Source organism: Pinus tabuliformis, chromosome 4_1 (genome assembly GCF_031772625.1).
Source record: "Pinus tabuliformis cultivar Carrire ecotype Pingquan chromosome 4_1, CPIR1, whole genome shotgun sequence".
Lineage (NCBI taxonomy): Eukaryota > Viridiplantae > Streptophyta > Pinopsida > Pinales > Pinaceae > Pinus > Pinus tabuliformis.
In genome coordinates this window covers 525,060,352-525,083,123 of record NC_142303.1, presented here as the reverse complement: position 1 = coordinate 525,083,123, position 22,772 = coordinate 525,060,352, and positions in this window count along the sequence as shown.

Below are 22,772 nucleotides of genomic sequence, written 5' to 3'. Positions count from 1 at the left end.
AGAAACAGATCTGTCCCTAGGCTAGCAGTCCTTCCTAGCTGGAATTGCGCATTGTGGAATCCCACCAGTAAGCAATCAGACTGGACTGTGCATTGTGTAGTTCCAACAGTCAGCCAGTCTCCCAGCAACTCAGATTGTGCCTTGAGCAGTCTAGGCAGTTGATCTCCCGACCTCCCAGCCAAAATTGCGCAACCTTCATGATCATTCACCCAGGTATGTTGCAAGTCAGTTCTCATGTTCATTTTGATTTTCAACTGACAGATTGCTTGCTATGAGTGTTTCCATGTCTCCAGGTATCGCAGGTGTTCATCTACCTCTCATCAGTATAGGTACAATGGTTTCCAGGAGAGCATAGATGAGGACACCATTCAGAGCACGCTTGGGGATGCAGTCGATTAAGTGTCCATGGACTTGCCTACCCATGAAGACATCAAGTTGTTCGTAGACAAGGACATCAAGCAACAACATCATAGCGAGCAGCATCATGAACAACAACTGAAGGTAGAATACTGAATGCAACAAACACAGTGAATGAAAGAGGAAGGTTGTTGACAACACTGAGGTGGAACAACGTTGCAAGGTGAAGTAGATCCATTGATGATGAAAGAAAATTTAGAGACTCCGGGTATGGAGTGACAGCTCAACATGAAGATCACGCGAAGGCAGAAGATGTAACAAAGAAGGAGTTTCATGTGTTGAAGTAGCAACTCAAAAAGCACATGAAGCTGTGCAAAAAGACGAATGAGTTGCAGCAGGATCAAGAACATCAGTGGGCGCAACGTGCACTCATGGATGAAACTACGCCCAGACTAGTAAAAGATCCATTCCAGTAGCTAACACGGTGTAGACATGGTGAGAAGTGTGGTTGATCGCATGCAAGGGATTCAACAACATGCATGTCATTGTGCGAACGCATGCAATCCAACCCATTCAACACACTCACTAAGGCGAAGACAAGAAGCAAGTCAAATTGGAGTCGAAATGGTACTTTGACAAGTTGATGTGCATGACCACCAGCACACACTTGAAGATCAACATGGACACTATGCATCAGTGTGATGTCAGTTCAGCCGCACCCAAGAAGACCATGCGCATGTTAGCAGACGAGTTGGATGAAGGGGCTAAACCAATGCGTCGGTTGCAACAGAAGTAAGAGTTTGCTTCAGCAAGATGTCACCATGAGGTGCATGCACACCATCACAGATGACCAAGCTTGGCATCAACTCACTAGCTTCATGTTATAGCTCCAAATCTCACTCTTATGGTTTGTGATGCTGCACTCATGGCCTAGGGCAACCCCTCCTTCCAGACCTGGTCCAAAAATTTAAAAAACAGTGTTTTATTCCCTATACGCGACATTGCCCTGAGTTAAACGCGTGTACACGCGGGTCTGTCATACCCAACCCGCGTGTATCTATTAAAACACTTAAAAAAAATAATAAATTCCTCTTTTTCGGGAGATCGCGAGTTTACCTGCTGGATCACCTGTTAGTGCCCGTGGCCCAACTGTTCCCAACCAACTCCTAACTAAAAACTACTTTGGAGAGGGTATAAAAAGACATCAAAGGGAAGGCCAAGGGGAGAGAGAAGAGAGCAAGATTATTATGCTGAGATTTTTCCCTTAGACCAGGTCTGAAGTCTTTGTTTCTTTCTGCACTTCCCCCATTTTGCATAGGAAACCCTTGTTTCCATGTGTATTGGTGATCATTCATCCTTGATATCATCATTGAGTAGGACTTGTAAGGAGCTCTTGTTGGAGGCTTGAGGCTGGAACGAATTCGGGAGGAAGCTTTGCTTGGAGCCTGCTGAAGGTGTTCAGGTGATATCTTTCCGATATATGTACTTTATTTGCCTTTATATATAAAGAAACACGTCTTTGTTCCCGAAACAATCTTTCTTTATGCTTATGAGATTCTTGTCTTGAATTCTTATGCAAGTGGTTACTTAAAGATTTTTATAACTAACTTTATAGCATAAAGATGGTTTATACATAAGTATCTGTACATGTACTGTTGTGTTCTTTGATTTGTTTGTCTTGCAGGTCAAAGAAAGAAGAAGGGAACTCCAAGAAGGGTTTGGACCCTAAAGGCCTTCTCGAACGTAGGACCTTAGGTACGTACCCTAAACATTAGAATTTGCTTAAAAGTAAAAATGATGGCTGTGTGTGTGTTTCTTTGAATAAGCAATTTTCAGTCTGGTAGAGTCTTAGCCCAAAGGACCCTAGGGGTACTTTCCCTTCAACCAGAATTGGCGACTTCGCTGGGGACAACACTCTTGTTGTTCCTAGTTTGGGTAGTCTTCAAGCCAATCAAGGCTCAGCCCCTCTGTTTGTTGGCTCTGACTGTTTGATCTTTTCTTGAACTCCAAGCTTTTCCAGTTTTTCAGTCTGTGTTTTTTTTTTTATTTTTCTTGAAAGACTTCAGATACGCTCTTTTCCTGGATTACAGAAGCGTATATACGCAAGTTGCACTAAGTGAACCCGCGTATACGCAGGTTTCCTTAGTTACAGTCGCGTATACACGCATTCTGCACTTAATTGCAGGCGCGTATATTACACAAATTTCAAGATTTATAAATTTTCTTTTTGCTGAATATTTGTCTGGTGGTTTGGGTCAGTGTCAAGCAGTCACTTTTCCAGTAACAGTTCTCTGTTTGACAGGGGGCATCTTGTTCTGAACTCTCTCTAGTCATAAGGAGTATTAGTCTTGTTTTCGTTGATTGCAAGCGTCATTGATTTTTGACACACAAGATTTCTGTTTAAGAATCTTGATTGCTCTGTTTCGGCAGAGTAGGAAGATTGGGTTCAATCTTTGTGTCCATTTTTGCTTTCATGACACTTTTTGTTTGCTTAACGAAATCATTTTTATGACCATTTGCTCCTTCGTTTCGGGAAACTTGTTTGTTACCATTTTCTTGAAACTTGTCTTTTGATATTTTGGACTTTCATTGCTGCTTTTGATTGTCAAAAGCGATTTCAAACACATTTTATTTTTGTTGAGTTTTCATCATTTGAAAGGTGTCAATTCACAAAAGTGTTTGGTTGCTTGTTTATCAATCATTGGTGTCAGTTTTGGAGAGCTTTCCTTTGAAAAAGACTTTTTGGTTTGATTGAAAGAAAATCTTTTGAAAGTTTTTGAGTTTCGTTTTCTTAAACTTGCTTCTCATTTGATTTCCTTTTTTTGCGAAGTGAAAGTGCTTTGTTTTTATCTTAGAACTTGTTTTTATTGTTTGGACGAAATGATTGGTAACACATCATCTTCTATCTAAGCATTTTAGTGGCAAGACAAAATTTGGTAAAGCAGCAACTTTCCTTCTTTGTTTTTAGAGTGGTCTTAAAATCTTGCATTTACATATAGCTGTTGCATTAGGATAGATTTGCATCCCTTTTTATGCATACATAGTTTTGTTAGCTTTTGTGAGTGTGGAGTCTGAAAAGAAAGCAAACAACTTTGTTTAATTTGAATTTCCTCTGAACCCTCTAGAGATTACTTTTCATCGAACGAAAAAGTGCATGTGCATGTAGCTAAGTTTTATTGATTTCTTTTGCGTCCATAAAAACACCACAAGTTTCACCACCATTACCTTGTGACTTAAAGAACAGCCTAATAAAATCAAGCGCTTAATTAAAATCCACTAGAACTTTTTGTTTTAGTTATTACACCAACAAGTTTAGGATTTTAGGGCCTTGGATTAGGCGAGAGGAGAGTTAACTCTCCAAGGCCACATAAAATGTCAAACATAAGAGTCTGATTAACGAGAGTAAATCCAATAGCGTTAGGAAGAGCAGGAAAGCTCCGGATCTGGGAGTTAAGCACGAGGGTCTGTGAAGACAGGGAAGAGAGATACCCCCTCTCCTACTTGTCCGAACTTACCTCACGACTGTTCTGCCTGGCTTCTGCGACGAGTTGGTACCCATAGTTGCCTCTCCTAGGGATCTGCATAGGTGGCTGCGGAGGGGAATCCCGTGGCACCTGAGGTCGACGTTGTATCACTCTCGATAGTACTACTGGAGGGCACCCTTGCGAAGCTTGGGGGCTTGCACCGGCGCAGGCTGTTGTTAGGAGGTCAACGTAACTTCCTCTGATACCTTCGCTGATAGGACTGGGCCCTCATCATCCCAGACTATCTTCGGAAGGCCCTTTGATTCACTTTCTCGTATTTTGGTGTCCGGTCCTTACCACCCGGAGCGGAAATACTTGGAAGTTGTTTGACTGGCTGTATCTTTAGGGACTTTTTAGTGGGTGCTCTTTGCTCCTTGTATATAGTTGGCTTTAGGTATTTTTGTCTAGTCACCTTTGGACTTTGTGGTCTGAGTGACTGGCTTGCCACTCTACCGATCTTGAAAGGCGTTTGGTCGTTCTTTCAGAAGTTGTGGAGTTGCCTCCTCAAGGGCAAAGGTTTTGATTGCTTATCCATATTCTTTGAAGAGTTATTTCTATGTTCCCGCAAGGGAAAGGGTCTTTGGAACAGTTAGATATGGCCAATATTCCTGTGGAAACCAACCAAGGTGCCCTTCCAAAAGGGGATCCTTGTGCTTTTCCTTTCTTTGGAAACGTTGGTACTCCCTTGATGGCCACTTTGAATATTCCTGGGTTGAATGTTGGACTACCCGTTTGGCTGTGGTCCACTCCGAATATTCCAAATGCTCTTGAAGCTTCTCAGATAAATGCTTTATTTCAGGGGCATCATATGGGTACTAATTGTTCATCTTCTTTCAAAGAGAAATCTGGGATTCCTTCTTCTTCTCCTTCTTGTAATAAGAAATCTAAAAAGAGGAGAAAAAGGAAGTCAAAGAAGAAGAATAATTCTATCACTTCATCCTCAACCTCTGCTAGTGATGTTGGAGATGAGCCTTCAGCCACTGCAAGTCATGCTGGGGGCACAAGTCTAGTCACTGCAAGTCACATTAGCACTTCATCTTCAACCTCTGCGAGTCATGTTGGAGATGAGTCTTCAGCCACTGCAAGTCATGCTGGGGGCATGAGTCTAGTCACTGCGAGTCATACTAGCAAAGAGTCACCGACCTCTGCAAGTCATGTTCAGGACTCTCCGCAAATCACTGCTAGTCACGTTGGCAGATTAGAGGTTGATAAGAAACCTGGACGTAGAAGTTTTAAACCTAAGTCCCCTTGTAAGATATGCAAGGGAGACCATCTTACTCATTTATGCCCTGGTATTCCAGAAGTTCAAAGGATATGGTCCGAGTCTGAAAGTACTTCGACTCCTAGATCTGATATGGTTTCTCATCAATCCCATCAACCATTGGTTGATAATGTGGTAAAGCCAGTGCAATCGCTGGCCGATTACACTCCTCTTTTGGGGGGTGAAGTGCCTAACAAAAGAGTCTGTTTGATCTCTAGTACAGAGTCTTCTAGTATAGGGGGCATTCCGGTTTCTTCGAATGTTCCCCCTCCAAGTTCTAAGAGTGTTTCCTTTGATTGGGATAGTCTTGTTGAGCCTCGTCTTCCTTCCGCTGCACCTTTCCAAATAAAGGTCAGAGTGAATTCCACAAATGTCTATCGATGTATGGTGGATGAAGGATCCTCTGCAGGTATTATATCCTCTTTGACTTGGAAAGCTTTGGGTTCCCCAAAGTTGTTGACAACCCAGAGTCAGTTGTTAGCCTATGATAGAAGACCTGGTGAATCTATGGGTGTTCTTCCTCAAGTGCCTATCACTTTAGGTGGGAAGACTATCTTAATCGATATGATGGTGGTTGATAGCCCTTTAGACTTTAATATGCTACTTGGGCGTGATTATGTCTATGCTATGAATGCTGTGGTGTCTTCACTCTTTCGAGTAATGTGCTTTCCTCATAACGGGAATATTGTCACTATTGATCAGCTTGCATCTGATAATCACCACCCCAATTCGACTTTACTGCAGAATGCCCCTTGGTTTGTTCCAAGTATTCAAGTAGACTCTACCCCTCCACGGGTGAATTATGTGGCATTGAATCCTCAATATTCAATTGCTTCTAAGAAGGATCCTTTGACTTATTATTCTCCTTCTTGGGACTTGGTCCCGGCAGTTGACCGAAAGATTCTTCCTATAGGGACATGGGACCCTTTAATTCCCTCTTTTGATCCTTGTAGTCCTCATGATTTCTCAGATCTTGCTTTGCCTTCACAGGAGGAACTCTTTGAAGCCATGAGTTATGACTACCAGAGGAGCCTTTGGCCTGAGCCCTGCAAGGGGTTTGTTCAGCAGAACTATTATGCGTAAGCCGCAAGGCTGCGTGGTTCCCTGTACCATATTGTATATATGAGGTACGCATTTTCAAGTCTTGTATTCTATAACACAAAGATTTTATATGGAGTTTATATGTGGGATGTATTAACTTCGTGTCTAGTGTTCCTATTTATGTTTACAGAACTTGGAAGATTTCTCCTTTGGAAAGTTTATGGTTGGTCCGTTCTGACAGGTATTGGTTCTCGAAACTGGCATATAGGTTAGGTTTTTCCACCTGCATTGTGCATTTATCAGTTTCCTTTCCCATTTTGGCCTTAGGATCGACCCCACCAAGTTATGGTGCAGAACCTTCTCATTGCTTAGAAGCATCATGACTTGTGTGGTAGAGCCTACCTTATCATGGGTGCCCTAGTTAGTACCTTGTTGTCACTTGGCACTCATGCTGATTTTTCATCCCTAGGCTCGGGAGTCCTCTTTAGTCCCGCCATGACTTATGCGTTGAAGACTCATTCCTCTTAGCTTCTCCGCTTTGTTCTGGCCTTATACCCTAGAGGCTCCTATGTGTGTTGAGTTGTACTTCTGCATTGCATGTTGACCATTTGCACCTTTTGGCCTATAGCCGGCTTCACTTGGACTCGTGTTTAAGCCAACTTTTGACCATGACGTCTGCAAAATCAACCTTGCATACCCTTGACTTCTGCAGCTTGACATACCCAGATCCGTGGAAGGAACTTACCTCTGAGTGTCACTGACCAGTTTTTCACCTCCCTGCATTGAGCATAGGAACGTTCTTTTCCCAGGAACTAGATCATCTGTTTCACCGACACTCATTCTTTCCACTGTACTATAGCATTCTTTTATTCTTTTTCCGGCTTATCAGAAAAAGACAAAAAAATTAAATATTCCAAAAAGAGCGGGAACAGGGACATTATTTCCATTTATGGTTGGCAGCTAGAGTCAGTCGTGTCGCCCTTGAACAAAGCACTCAAAACAAAGTCTCCTCTGCATGGGTGGGATTTAGTTTGACTTAGGTACGCCATAACCTTGTTATCGAGTCAGTTCTCCCCCGATTGGTTATCTCTTCCAATCATATGGAGGGTTCGTTCGTGCCTCCTGCATGACGAACTTATACAGATTCATCATATGCTGCCACATAGTCACATTGAGTCGTGCTTTTGTTCAAGGGAAGTTAGCCTGAGTCGGCCTTTCTGCGGTGTCTCTTGACTCATTTTTCAGTCGACCATCCTTGGTTGTCAGTGTCATGTCTATCATCACATCAGTTATATTGGTCCTTTACTCGTGCCGGTTTGAGAAGGTCCCCATTGACTTCTTGCTGGCGGGTCTTGTCCTTATCGACGACGACACCTTGCTCTGAGGACAGGCCTAGAGCCGCACCCTGGCCCTATTTTCATTATTGATAGGTCACCTTGTGCTCAGCATCGATCAGTATCATGGGTCTTTGACTGAGTGGTTTCCCTTGTGTTCGACATCAGCATACATTATCACACATTGGGATTCATGCAGTACCTTGGTTTCCATTTGACCCTATTGGTGGATACCTCGCCTCTGTGTCAGCTTTCATTATTGGTTGGTTCAGAGGGTTTCTGCTGTGTGCTAGCCACATCTTGTGTACGCCGGAAACGTACTTCGGTTGGGTTACTACATCTTTTTTCGTCCGATTCCTTCCACATTATTGGCCTACGGGTTACACTCGCGCTAGATTGATGGAGGATGCCTTAATGCCTTCCTTCTAGCGGATCTTTCCCTATCGACTCCGACTCATTGCTCTGGGGCAAAGATCTAGAGTCCATTTGGCAGTACCTTGGGGTTTGCAGTCATTAGTGGCAGATTCCTCGCTATCGACAGTGGGAAACCATCATTGTCTCCTGATTGATAGATTCTTACAAGTGTTCGACTTCAGCTCATCTATTCACACTTGTTAGATTGTACTGGGTACCTTGACGCTCATTATCATTATCGGTGAGTAGTCTCGCGTTTGTTAATGGTATACATCAATGACCGGTAATCAAACGATTTCTCACATGGTCGACTTCAGATCATTTATTCCCATGGTGTAGAAATGTACCACGGCGGTCGGTGAAGACCTCAGGTTGTATCAACATTCATTGGTTCACTTGACAGTTGCTCCTGTTGCTGCTAGTTGATACCACTCCACCTTATATGTTGCAGTCAGTCATGGCGACATTCTATATGCTGGCACCTGAGTTTGCAGTGTAGTACCATCCTATTCCATCATGTTCAGTTGGTACCTTTTTGGGATCAGTCTTTGATATCAGTGATCCGTTGCATCTTTCAGCATCATTGACAGTCTTATATGTGATATTCAGACATGTACTTACTCATTATGATCAGATGATCCATTATGTATTTTCCAGTCATTTATACTTGTATACTTAGTGGATCCGCTTGTACTTGATATGCGGACATGCTTTACTTTTCCTGAGCATGGGTATGCCCGCCTCAGACAGTGTTTCTTTCTGATCTCCTTTCGGTGGCTTGGCAGGCTGAATTCTGGTGAAGTCCTCCTCGGTTTTTCGGCAGAGTTCCTTTCCTTGTACTTACTTAATATATTTCGGCCATCATGTTCCCCTTCTGACCTCATACATTAGGGGGCATCTATTATAGCTCCAAATCTCACTCTTATGGTTTGTGATGCTGCACTCATGGCCTAGGGCAACCCCTCCTTCCAGACCTGGTCCAAAAATTTAAAAAACAGTGTTTTATTCCCTATACGCGACGTTGCCCTGAGTTAAACGCGTGTACACGTGGGTCTATCATACCCAACCTGCGTGTATCTATTAAAACACTTAAAAAAAATAATAAATTCCTCTTTTTCGGGCGGAGATCGCGGGTTTACCTGCTGGATCACCTGTTAGTGCCCGTGGCCCAACTGTTCCCAACCAACTCCTAACTAAAAACTACTTTGGAGAGGGTATAAAAAGACATCAAAGGGAAGGCCAAGGGGAGAGAGAAGAGAGCAAGATTATTATGCTGAGATTTTTCCCTTAGACCAGGTCTGAAGTCTTTGGTGCTTTCTGTACTTCCCCCATTTTGCATAGGAAACCCTTGTTTCCATGTGTATTGGTGGTCATTCATCCTTGATATCATCATTGAGTAGGACTTGGAAGGAGCTCTTGTTGGAGGTTTGAGGCTGGAACGAATCCGGGAGGAAGCTTTGCTTGGAGCCTGCTGAAGGTGTTCAGGTGATATCTTTCCGATATATGTACTTTATTTGCCTTTATATATAAAGAAACACGTCTTTGTTCCCGAAACAATCTTTCTTTATGCTTATGAGATTCTTGTCTTGAATTCTTATGCAAGTGGTTACTTAAAGATTTTTATAACTAACTTTATAGCATAAAGATGGTTTGTACATAAGTATCTGTACATGTACTGTTGTGTTCTTTGATTTGTTTGTCTTGCAGGTCAAAGAAAGAAGAAGGGAACTCCAAGAAGGGTTTGGACCCTAAAGGCCTTCTTGAACGTAGGACCTTAGGTACGTACCCTAAACATTAGAATTTGCTTAAAAGTAAAAATGATGGCTGTGTGTGTGTTTCTTTGAATAAGCAATTTTCAGTCTGGTAGAGTCTTAGCCCAAAGGACCCTAGGGGTACTTTCCCTTCAACCACTTCACCATCACAAGTATGTCAAAGAGTTGGTCTCACCACATTGGACCGAGTGTCAGTGATGTCTTGCAAGGTTTTCTCAAGCCATGTTGTCTCACATGAGTACATGTGCATTGTAATGTTGAGTAAGGTCAAGTGTAAGTCAAGTGTCAACAGTTGGATGTAATAGTCATAGAGTAGGTGAAGAGTCATGAGGATAGTTGAACTGTCACAAAGGTGAATGTCAAGGGTCACCCCACCATTTGTTATAAATAGTCCCTAATAACTCATTGTATAGGATTTTGGTCAGCCAAGCTTCTACTAAGTCTATTTTGAAGAAGGCTTGGATAGTATTGTAACACACCTTGGCTTCTCCACTGCACGGAGCTAGTACATCTCTTTGGAGGAGCAGGCAGATGTGGTTGTAACATTCCATTGTTGGGGCTAGCAGGTTTACATGGATGTATTGTATGATTGTGACTTACACTTCTTTATATAATAAGAGCCAACACATTTTCATGCATATGTTGTTATTGTAGTTGGACTACTCCAGTTGCTTTAATTATATGTGTTGTTTAACTTATGTACTTGTGTATGAACTGATTCACATGCAATTATATGAATCTTGTTGTTAATGTGTTGCATATGTTGTTAATGCTCTCACCGTCTGTGTCGACTGCTCTGCCGAACATCAGACAAACCTTTCACTTGAACCTTGTTATAACAACAGTCACACTCGTCTCGGACTGATCCATGAGTGTTGTACATGTTATATTACCTTGTATGATGTGATTACCGCATCCTAGTGGACTACTCCACCGGAAGCTGTGCATGTCCTTTGTGTCGTGTGTTCCTAGCTGAGTTGGGATTGATCCATTTCAACCTAGAACTCACCTTCACCTCCTTCTGTTATCGGGAAATCTAGTGTCTATGCAGAGCTGCTAGTCCCACTAAGGTTGGTAGCTACCTTAGAAACAAACAAACTAAAACCAGTTTCGTTTTCCTTTATGAGAAGTAGATAAGAGGGGAAAAAGGAGACCAACCTCTGTCTTGCGCTTGGTTCCTTGTTTGATTCCTCTCCCCTTTGATAGGTCTTTGTCGCTCGCTTCCTCATCTACCCAGCTTCAAAGAGCACTTATAGAATCAAAGCAGCATAACACTATCCAAGAACAGAGATCTACTATCATAAACAATATAGGACCAGATATATATTGACCACGCAAATGCATATATCATCAATCATACAAGAATGTGGAGGAAAACTTGAATAGCTTTTTTAATAATCAAGAATAGCAAAGAGGATTACAACCAATTGTTCTAACCCAGCGTCATCCTCTCAGCAAGAAAGCCCTTCTTCACCTCATGAAAAGTTTAGATCACCCAACACTATGATGTTACACCAAGAAACCAGCAGCACTTCCTTACAAGATACAAAATTCCAGCCTCTGGATCTCTGGGATGAGGGATCCATATATAGATGTTTGCAAGGGGGGTGAGTCAGCTTTTGAGATTTGATTAGTGTCCTCTCTCTGATAGTTCTTGATTCCACTTGGAGATTGATGATCTCTTACTCATCCCTGGGCGAATGCAGAGAGGCAAGTGTCACAGGAGAAGTTTCTGGAAGATTCCATGATCCTCCACCTCACAGATTGACCCTGCCATTTGTCCACTCTCGCCCATCGCACCCCATAGAATGGATTTTCAGTATGCATCGCACTTCCCGTGTGCATTTAGGTGGGATGCAGTGCACTTTGACCATGGAGCAGGTGAGATGGTCCAGTTTTGACCAGTTCTGAGTAGTTTTTCATGGAGAACTTCTGGGAGATGATGTAATCAGCTAACCTTGTTCTTTTAGGGGTTGGAACAACACTTTTAGGGACTTAAGAGCCCTTGGTTTATGGAAATTTATGATTGGGGTTGCAGTGCCCAAAAATGTCTATAACAGTTGCCCCCTAAAGCATGAGGTCGTTAATCTTTTTTGATGTCGGGTGAAATGCTTTATCATGAGGATCCGAAGTTTTTTTTGAGCTGGAAGGTGACCTGTAATGAGATACAATACAACACATTATCTTCACATTTTCATGATCTAGCCGAGGCGGGCATTCCCATGCTCAGCTTTATAAATTCATTTTCATGTACATAAGACAAACAATCGCCTATGTGTAGACTGATGATTCTGGTAGAGCCATCATCCCTTTGATCGAATGATTATTTGTGCAGCAATGATGTACATTTGATGTCTTTATTTTCCTAAATATATATCGCAGCCCGGATGGATGAAACTAGATCCGGGGTCTTCAATCTCGTTCGATCTTTACTCAAAGTACAAGTCGATCCATGTGAGAGATGTTTTGGAGTCGAACATGAAAAGACATCGCCTGATTACCAGCCAATGATGTAAGCTGTTAACAGGAGCGAGAGGAATCACCGATAATGATGATGACTCTCAAGGTACTACAGTACAATTCACGTGGTGTGAATAAGGGACTTGGCGTCGAGCACCACGCAAAATCTTTCGGTAGAAGGCCATTGATGTAAACCTGTCGCCGGAAGTGAGAAACTTGCCATTGAGGTATGCAAGCTTCAAAGTATTGAAAGGGTCTAGATCGACTTCTTGGATAATGCGCTGATGTCGACAAGGAGAAATCCGTCATAGGAGGGCCTTAGTGAATCCCACATCAATGACACGGAACAGAGAAAATGATTTTAATGGAGGTGAAAACGATTTGATGACATAAGGTTCAGGGTGGCGGTCATGAAAGAATGGAGCATAAATGTATTGCAGTGGATGAGACACACGTGAATTCTCTGAGCGACTTCTCTTGAACATATCGATGACACTGACATGATGGATTGGTAGCGTTAACCCCAAATATGGATGGTGTGACGGACCAATGGTGATATGACTAGTGAACGGAACAACCCAACCCGACTCGGATGCGGAGTGAAAGTGTCATGTTCAAGAGCGACTTGCTACCAACAAAGTTTCTTCAAGTTTTCTTCCCAATTTTTCCCCAGTCATTGCTGACCAGTACCTCTTTATTTTTTTCAAGCTTGAGGAGGATAACATATGCTTGTTCTATAATTTTCCCTTTGGGCAAACCCATCGCTATGTTTTAACGAGCCTAGCGATAGTGAAACTCGTTCTTGTCTGTATGGACAAGTTTGTCGCTATTCGGTTTGAACGATTTTAACGAAAAAGATAACTCGGTCCTTTTCAATTTTAGAGAGTTTGAAAAGGAACGTAAAGAAAACTCCAATAATCCTTTTTCATCATATAATCCCTTGAGTCCGAAAAAGTATAAAACAATACAAAAGGGATGAATTTTCGGTAATTTTAACGAGCCGAACAAAACAAGCGCTCGATCTTTTTGTGTAATAATCCCTCAAGTCCAAAAAGATTAAAATCTAAAGGAGGGATAGCACTTCCAGTCACTTTAACGAGCTAGAGAGGCCAATTACTCGGCAATCTTTTCATATTTTACGAGTCAGTTGAAAAGAGCTTAAAGGAGACTCGTTTTTTGAGGAACGAGTGATAAATTTGGGTAGCAGCTAATTCTAGGTAAGGTTTGGAATTTTCTAATTACGGCAGTGTCACAAGGATGGATAACAGGATCACTCTTCGCAGCTGTTCCTCAAAAAGGGTAAACAATCAAATGGAGGTGAATGGTCGGCCAAAATAGAGTGGAGGTGATGATGAGAACACGACCAAGGCTTAAAAGGCTGATGATAATGCATTCACGATGGTTATTTACCGGAAATTGGTTCATTTTTTAATGAGCTTAAACTCTAGGGGAACGTTTACTCGTTGCTTATGTTTATTTTTTAACGAGCTTGAATTCCGCGTTAAAACTGCTCGATCCAGTCATATAATAAGGATGTCTCATTTAAAATGGCATTTTTTCAAAGCTTTGCCCCGCATCCTTTCTTTGTGTAAGTTAGGAAACAACCAATCCTACGAGTTTAAAGGGTTAGAGGACCTACAAATTTAAAAAATAAATGGTCGCTCTTCGCTTGCATGCCAAAAGGTTTGCATGCCCTCAGGTATAGTGAAGTAGAGTTTCATAGGTTACCCCTCAATTTGCAAACAAAACATTTGTTTTATCGGGAAAGGCCTACCTTTTCTAGGTTACCCCTCAATTTGCAGACAAAACATTTGTTCTATCGGGAAAGGCCTACCTTCTGACAGAGGTATCTTATTCCGTTCTAATCCCATATCAAACTAGTCATATATCCTTCACAGGAACCTACCCTATGCCCAAGGTTTTCTTGCCAAAACAGACCAGGGTGCATGCCCCCTAGGTTTCAGTCATGTCCTCCGAATCACTCGCGCTCATCAGGTGGACGAACTAGGGATTGATGAGACATTCCTTGCGTGAAAAGACTATTCAGGGATGGTATTTGACTATTTGCTATGTGTGAACCGGGGAATGAAAGCTGGTCTACGAGCTTGACCACTCTTCCTTCATGCGGAAAACACATTACTCTAAAGAGTGAGGAGACAATGGCTCCCATGCAATAAATATATTCACGTCCAAGGAGTAGATTATAATCCAGGGGTCCTTGGACTACCATTACGTTCATGTGAACGGTTTTCCTTCTTAATGTTATCGGCACATTGGGAAGGATCCCTAATGGTCGACTGGTTCCTTTGTCAAAGCCTGTTAGATTTTTCATTTCAGGCAAAAGCGATGGCGAACCAAGTGCTTTCCAAGAAGTTGAGGAAAGGATACTCACAGAAGCCCCTTCATCTATGATGGTACCGGCCATGACCATTCTATATATTCGAGTAATGATTCGAAATGGTACACTAGCCGGTAAACGGGGTTTGCCTAGTAGATTCCAATCGAAGGAAACAACTAGGTTGCTTGGAGGTGGGACCGAATAGACGGCCGGATACGACTCTAACGAACTTCCTTCCTACGTAAAGGAACGGGTAGACTGCCCCCATGTTCGTCGGAGTCTGTGCTTAGGAAGAGAAATTGAACGGTGTCATTCTTGTTCTCTCCGGTGACTGTATCATCTGAAGATGGACCTTCTGAAGGCAAGACCGGGTCAACTGCCACCTCGACCTTTTGACTTTCGTCTGGTGTGGATTCAGAGGGTTCGTCTTCAATGACAGACACTTTAGCCGACCACAATGGCATGTCAGCTAGATTTTCAACTAGTGACGGACTCGGCCAGAGTTTCTTATATCCAGGAGGAAGCCGTAACGGTGAAACCGGGCGGTCGTCCAAAACTCTTTTAGCCTCGTCTATGAAGGGACAATGGTGGACGGCGTGATTGCCTTCACACAGTTTATGAGGAAATTTACATTTTCCTTTTTGTCCAGGGACTTCACTTTCACTAGTTGACGGTGTATCTTCAACATGATCGTCAGAGGTTGATGACACCGGATTGTGCAAACGAGGAGACTAGTCCCTTAAGATCCGAGGGATGCAAGGACAATCTCGATGATAGTGGTCTCCTTTGCAAATGACACATGGTGATTTAGGCCTGGATAGTGCAGTGTGTGGATTTTCACTAGACGATGCCTGGTTGCCCCTTTTCGCCTTTGGCTCCTTCTTCTTCTTCTTCTCCTTCTTCTTCTCGGTTACTTGATTTTTGGCTTTACTAGCTTCATCAAGCGAAGAGGAAGGAGGAGAGGGAGAATTGGATGAAGTAGAAGGTTGGGGGGTTACTCTGGTATCATTTAGTTGCTGATTTGATTGTTCAGGAATCACAATGTTCTGAACGATAGAGGTCAAGAAGAGCCATACGGGCAAGCCGATTGTCAATCTGGGAAGCGACAATGTGGCCATATGGGGTGCACCAACATCTCCCCAAGAGGAGAAAGGACTAGGATTTGCTCCAAGGGGAAATCCTTGGTTGGTGGACTTCATTTTTCTCAACCTAAGACCAACGTAGGAAAGGTGATGTTTATTCCGATTAAAATAAATTTTAGACGCTTTGACACAACTTGTTTTTTCAATTTTTAAGAGTCGAGAAAAAACAAAAGATGACTCTAGTCGCCTTCGATTTTTAATGAGCTTGAAGTGACAAGTGCTCAGATGGATCTTTTCCTTTAAGGAGTCTGAAAAGGAATGACAGAGACTACTCTGGAAATCTAGACAGAGGGATTACCAAACCAATCACAAAACTGCAGAATACTTTTTACGGTACGTCAGTCAATCTTCCCGAATGCTGTGTTCAGTGCATTGCGATCGATAGGGCGGCAGACACAGCTTCCTATGTATAAAGGATAAAGCCTATTGTGGTCTCCCAATATATACTCGACGGTACGTGGGAGCACAAGTCTGTACTGGCACTTATCGTCTCAAAGTGGAGGAATCACCCAACCAACAATGAAAACAATAGTTACTAGGCTTTACGACGTCGCCGGAATACATCTCTAGCCTAGACATCTAAATGTTGTGCGTTAGCTTCCAAAGCGTTTTTAGATTCATTAAATTTATTTTACAGTTGATCTTGCTTAAGAAATTTTCCTTTCAGGTTCACCATGTGATGTAGATATACAATTTCCTAAAATGCAATCTAAGATGATAAACAACAGTTTAATCTTCTTTTTGCAATGAAAATCCTAGCTACTAAGGAAAGAGAGATGATATTCAATCAACATAAAGCAGAGAGCACACACTATATGCACTATCCTAAATCAAACCAACAAACAGACTAAATGAAAATGCACATGCATGTATTTGTTTTCAGCCTTCTTAATGTGTAAATGATAAAAAGAAAGCTAAGCGCAAATCTGAATTATTTTTCAAAGCGACATTACTAACAAGTTTCTTTTCAAGACAAAATGAAGACAATGACGACACTTTGTTATTTGGAATTGAAAACTTGCTTTCGACACTTGAAAAACTATTAATTCAAATCAAATACAAGAGTAATAGTGTAATCGACTATCAAGAACAATCAAATTCTCTTCTATGACTAAAAACGACACTTGTTACACTTCCAAATCAAGAAACGATAGTTCAATTACGCTACTTCTTTGTAAAAGAGAACTGAAAATGGATCACAATACATAAAAACATTTACAGTTCTTTGCACAATAGAGGCGGAATAATGGCAAGGAAGGGGGTTTCCAACAGAGGTATACTGACTACAGACAGCAAAACTCTTGAATAGAGCTGAAAAGAGTGAAAAAACCAAAGTCTGAAGGCAAAATTAGTCCTTTTTGATCAGCGCACTTGTTACACAGGGATTCCAGTATGCATCCCACCTACAACACATGGGAAGTATGATGCATACTGATATCCTTGAAGGGAGGGTGCGATGGTACAGTGCGAGACTTTTGATCCAGTTCTTGATCACAGTTTGCAGCACAGTTAAGGGATTTTGGCCGAGCAAGTGGTAATGAGTAAATAAATCACAGGGGTAGATCTAAGGAGGTTACTAGAGCCATCACAAGGGCAATTAGAGAGCTTGTAAATCGATTGTTCAGTTCATAAACAAAACCCGGAGATAGACTGAAGTAGCATTGATCTACTTTGCACTTGCATAGCAAATGCAGTTCGAAGGCTAGCTGGCTTGACTTCAGGCTTCGTTTGTAAGTTTATAAAGAAAACAAATATAGAGAAAGAAACAATCTATTCGCTCCCCTTTGGAGTCGCAATTTTGTTATCGGGAAATCTAGTGTCTATGCAGAGCTGCTAGTCCCACTAAGGCTGGTAGCTACCTTAGAAACAAACAAACTAAAACCACTTTAGTTTTCCTTTATGAGAAGTATATAAGAGGTGAAAAAGGAGACCAACCTCTGTCTTGCGCTTGGTTCCTTGTTTGATTCCTCTCCCTTCTGATAGATCTTTGCCGCTCGCTTCCTCGTCTACCCAGCTTCAAAGATCACCTGTAGAATCAAAGCAGCATAACACTATCCAAGAACAGAGATCTACTATCATAAACAATATAGGACCAGATATATATTGACCACACAAATGCATATATCATCAATCGTACAAGAATGTGGAGGAAAACTTGAATAGCTTTATTAATAATCAAGAATAGCAAAGAGGATTACAACCAATTGTTCTGACCCAGCGTGATCCTCTCAGCAAGAAAGCCCTTCTTCACCTCATGAAAAGCTTAGATCACCAACACTATGATGTTACACCAAGAAACCAGCAACACTTCCTTACAAGATACAAAAATCCAGCCTCTGGATCTTTGGGATGAGGGATCCATATATAGATGTTTGCAAGGGGGGTGAGTCAGCTTTTGAGATTTGATTAGTGTCCTTTCTATGATAGTTCTTGATTCCACTTGGAGATTGATGATCTCTTACTCATCCCTGGGCAAATGCAGAGAGGCAAGTGTCACAAGAGAAGTTTCTGGAAGATTCCATGATCCTCCACCTCACAGATTGACCCTGCCATTTTTCCACTCTCGCCCATCACACCCCATAGAAGGGCTTTTCAGTATGCATCGCACTTCCCGTGTGCATTTAGGTGGGATGCATCGCACTTTGACCATGGAGCAGGTGAGATGGTCCAGTTTTGACCAGTTCTGAGTAGTTTTTCATGGAGAACTTCTGGGAGATGATGTAATCAGCTGACCTTGTTCTTTTAGGGGTTGGAACAACACTTCTAGGGACTTAAGAGCCCTTGGTTTATGGACATTTATGATTGGGGTTGCAGTGCCAAAAAATGTCTATAACACCTTCCCCTTTCGAAGTGTTGGAACCTCTCATACACCTTCCTTGACTCATTGCATCAGTCACACCCTTGCTGCTCACAGAGTTATTCTACTTGCCTATGAACGATGCCACAGTTAAGGCATTACGTTACGAACCACCGTTGGGACTCCTACACCAAACGGTCTGAGGTCTAATTGGGACTTCTTACTGGGGTTATTCCCTTCACATTTTGGTGGGTCCAGCACCGTCAACACAAGGTCAACTTGCTCTTTCCCTTTGTAGGAATAACCTCAATCAATGTTCATAAAAGAAACATATATTTTCATGCATCAACCAAGTATATTCCATGTCTCCGAGTATCATCAACCTGTTACCAAGTATGCAACATAATATTTTCCATAGAGATCTATAATCAACTCATCCTCCTGACCTCACTAGGGTCAACTTTCTCTTTCCCTTTGTAGGAATAGCCTCAATCAATGTTCATCAAAGCAACATACCTTTTCATGCATCAACCAAGTATATGCCAACTCTCCAAGTATCATCTAGCAGATATAGGAGTAAAATATCAATAACCATATCTTCACAAAACCGTTTGCATCATATCATGTACATGTAGCTCGTGTAAGCACCATAGGAATTATTCATGACAACAATATCCTCATCAAATAATCGTAGCAAGGTATACATGTTCCTTCCACAACAATCTGTTGATTTGGGGTAGCATCGGATGTGCTCTAGGCCTCAAATTTTGCAGGGAGGCTTGGGCACATGCATTCCAAAGAACTCTGAAACCGTTTTGGGAAATTCCACCCAGAGACGATTTTATTAAAATAATTAATATTTTTAATGGAGTTTCTAAGTCTAAACTTAGGAAAATTAAAATATTGATGGGTATTAATCTAATTCTTGGTGTAACTTCTAGAAAAATGCAAAGATTAGGTGAAAACGACCTGAGCCTCTGATTATGAGTTAATATAGGCTGTTGGTTATCCAACAAGAAGATATAAGAAGGGTCTTGAGGGTCATTTGGAAAATACACCGAGAGATATCAAAAGATAAATTTCTAAAGTGATAAGTTCTCAAGAGGAAATTCGATTGAGGAGATTTATTGTAGTTGAGGGGCTGGGATAACATCCGGAGAGAGAGAGATTTTCTCAGTAGGAGAATCATCATAAGAGAGAGGCAAAGAGTGATCTAGTAACCTAGACACAAAAGCTATCACAGGGCCATACAGAGGGTGAGAGAGAGTCTGAGATTTTGCTGAGGAGAGTCAGTTTTAGAAGCCGAGAGCTGGGGTGTGAGACCAGGAGGCTGAGAGAAGAGACTCAGGGTAGAAAATTGATCAGCAGACTAAGTGATGCAAAGCCTAGAGGGGTTGACGCAGAGCCTACATGAGGACTGCACAAAGCAGCATAGGGCTTGTCAGAGGCCATTCTTTCAGTCTCTAGATCAACCGAGATTTTCTCAGTGATTGTGTGAAGTAATCTCACAAATATTTCTACCAATATTTCTCTCCGTAACTGAATAAACTAAGAGGTATTTAGAATTTTCTACTGCTTTATAATAATAAACCCTCAGAACTACTGCACCGGTTTTCCCGCATTGGGTTTTTCCGGGGACATTTGTCCAAAAATAACGGTGTCCTATGTGTTTGTATTTCCTTGCTCAATTTCTATGTTTCAGAATCATATTTAATTTGGTGTAGGTTGCTTCAGTAATTTGCTTCAATATTTCAAGAAGAAATCTGAAATAAGTTTGTAATGTAATTTACAATCTAGGAGAAGTAGATTCAACTGGTTGCAATAGGATGCCTGAGATTGTTAGATATAGGATTTTTCACATGGTATCAAAGCGTTTGATGTGAAACAAGAAGAGAAGATCTAGCACTGAAGCAAGGGCCAACTTGTTGCAACAAGAAGCAGTTCGAATCCCCTGAGGGATTGCACAGTTCTAGCCAGGAGGGCTATATTTTCAAGGTTATCTCTCTCTAAGTGAGTCAAAAAAGAGGTAAGACTATTGGATCGAGAATTTTCCAAGGCAGATGGAGACATGTAGAGGCTCATCATAGAGCTAGAGGGACGCAATTTTCTGCAAGCTGAGTGCTGGTCAAAAAAGCCGTCGGAAGAAGGAAGCAGATCACATAGTGAGGGAATACTTCCTCAGTAGTTTCTTGCTGATGAAATCAATATTTATTTCTTATTTGTTGGGTAGTAGACTAGAAATAGAATTACCAACTCCATCAGGGAGTATGTAAGCCATCCTAGAAGCTACACAATAGGGAGAAAGAGGAATTTTTTTGATAGTGTTTAGAGGAGATTGCAACCAGTGGCTTGAGGGATCAGGACATGTTGGATGGAGCATCCAACTACGTCATCTGGAAGGCTAGAATGTCTTTCCTTCTAGATGAGCATGTCCTTAGGACATATGTCGAAAATGGTGTGGCTGAACCTGCGGATGCAGATCCACTAAAAAAGTACAAGGTTGAGATGGAAAAGTCCAAGAGAATGATCCTGGATGGAATCAAGGATCATGTAGTGTGTCACATTGATAACAGAGCAATTTCTAAGGAGATGTATGATGTCTTGGCTACGTTATATTAGGGATCTTACGAGCATCGGAAGATGTACTCAGAGAAAAAGTTGAGATATGCTTAGATGCAGAAGGGAGATCATGTGGATCCATTCCTCATGAAGCTGAAGGAAACCCATAATGAGTTGTTTGCTGCGGGGCATACAACTCAAGATTAAAAGTTAGTTAGAATAGCCTTCAATTTTGTCTCATATAAGTGGCAAGTCTTTGCCCAGAGTATCCTGGGTAGAGTAGCATTGCCTAATTGAGATGAGATGTGGGCAACTCTAAAATAAGAGGAGTTGAGGAGAGACCTATTCAAGGTCAAACTTGACAGAAGTAGCAACAATAGTGGGTCGAAGCCCAAGGAAGAGGAGGATAATGTAGCCCTTTCATCGAAGAAGCAGTAGGGGAAACATAGACGAAAGACAAACGTCTCAAACGTTAAGTTTTTCATATGTGACGAGATGGGCCACTATGCATCCCAGTGTCCTTTGAAGAAAAAGGAGAAGGATGAGAAGCACGATCCTAAGGTGGCAGCCGCAAATATCGAACAGGAGGAGGAGTTCGCCATGACATCCAAGATACCTCTAGGAAGGAGGTGGGCTGATTTGGAGCTATAGTTCGAAAGATATACAGATGGGCATGATCCTTTAGGAGTCCACCTCTTGGATCAATACCTTGCTATAGGATTCTAGTTTTGCAGTATCAGGATGGACTAGTGTCGGATGGTTTTGAGTGTCAGGGAGATAGTTTCAGTGGCTAGGAGCACCAGAGTCTTAGCAGCGTAAATAAGAGTTGACAGCAGTGCAGATGGCATAGAGTAGAGGTCAATAGAAGTGCAGTAAATTCAGAGGGTCAACGCAGAGACTAGCAGCATTCAGTTCCAGAATTCACGTGGTATCATACTGAACATAATTAGTTCAGTAATTTTGGATGTTTTTCAGTTGTTTCTCTCAGCAACTGAGTTGCAGTATGGATGCAGTGTTAGCAGTGGTAGTGCTAACAACATAGTAGATGCAACATTTGAGAGGGAGTTGTAGTACATATGTAGCATTGGCAGTGGTAGTGTCAAAGGCAGTAGCACAGTTGCAACAGTAGCGCAGTAGTTGGTGGACAACATGTCAAACATCAACAACACAGAGAATGATGCTTTAGAGTTAAGTAGTATATAGTAGCAGTATTGTTATCACCCCAAGAAACTATCCTAGGTTGTATATTAGAGATGCTCGGGAACATTACAAACTCAACAAAAATGTTGGAAAATGGTGGATGAATGAAAGAAATGCTGCATATTCAAGCCAGATAACCACTTCTACTATGCTTGACCCCAGATATGGGTGAACACCCCCAGACTACAAGGCTTTAGATCACCAATTACTCACAGTTTGAGGATAAGGTGATAATGGAGAAGACTGACCACACCAGCAGATGCACAAGATCCTGTGATGGTTGGCTGCAACCAATTAAAAAGTCTGTAAATCTGCTTTCTAATACATAGACAGGATGACAGCTCTCTAGCACTAAAAGAACATAAACCTGCATACAAATTCAATGATACATGCTAAATCCTAACACAGAGGTGGAATGATAGCCCCTCTAATGCTAACATTAAAAACACATGAATAAATGCAAGATAGGCACAACCTGGAACAAGAAGAAGAAGTGGACAGTGAGCAATTAACGACAAAAGAAGCTTGCATTACCTGAAAATGAAGACCAGATGTTGCAGGTATCATAGCAGT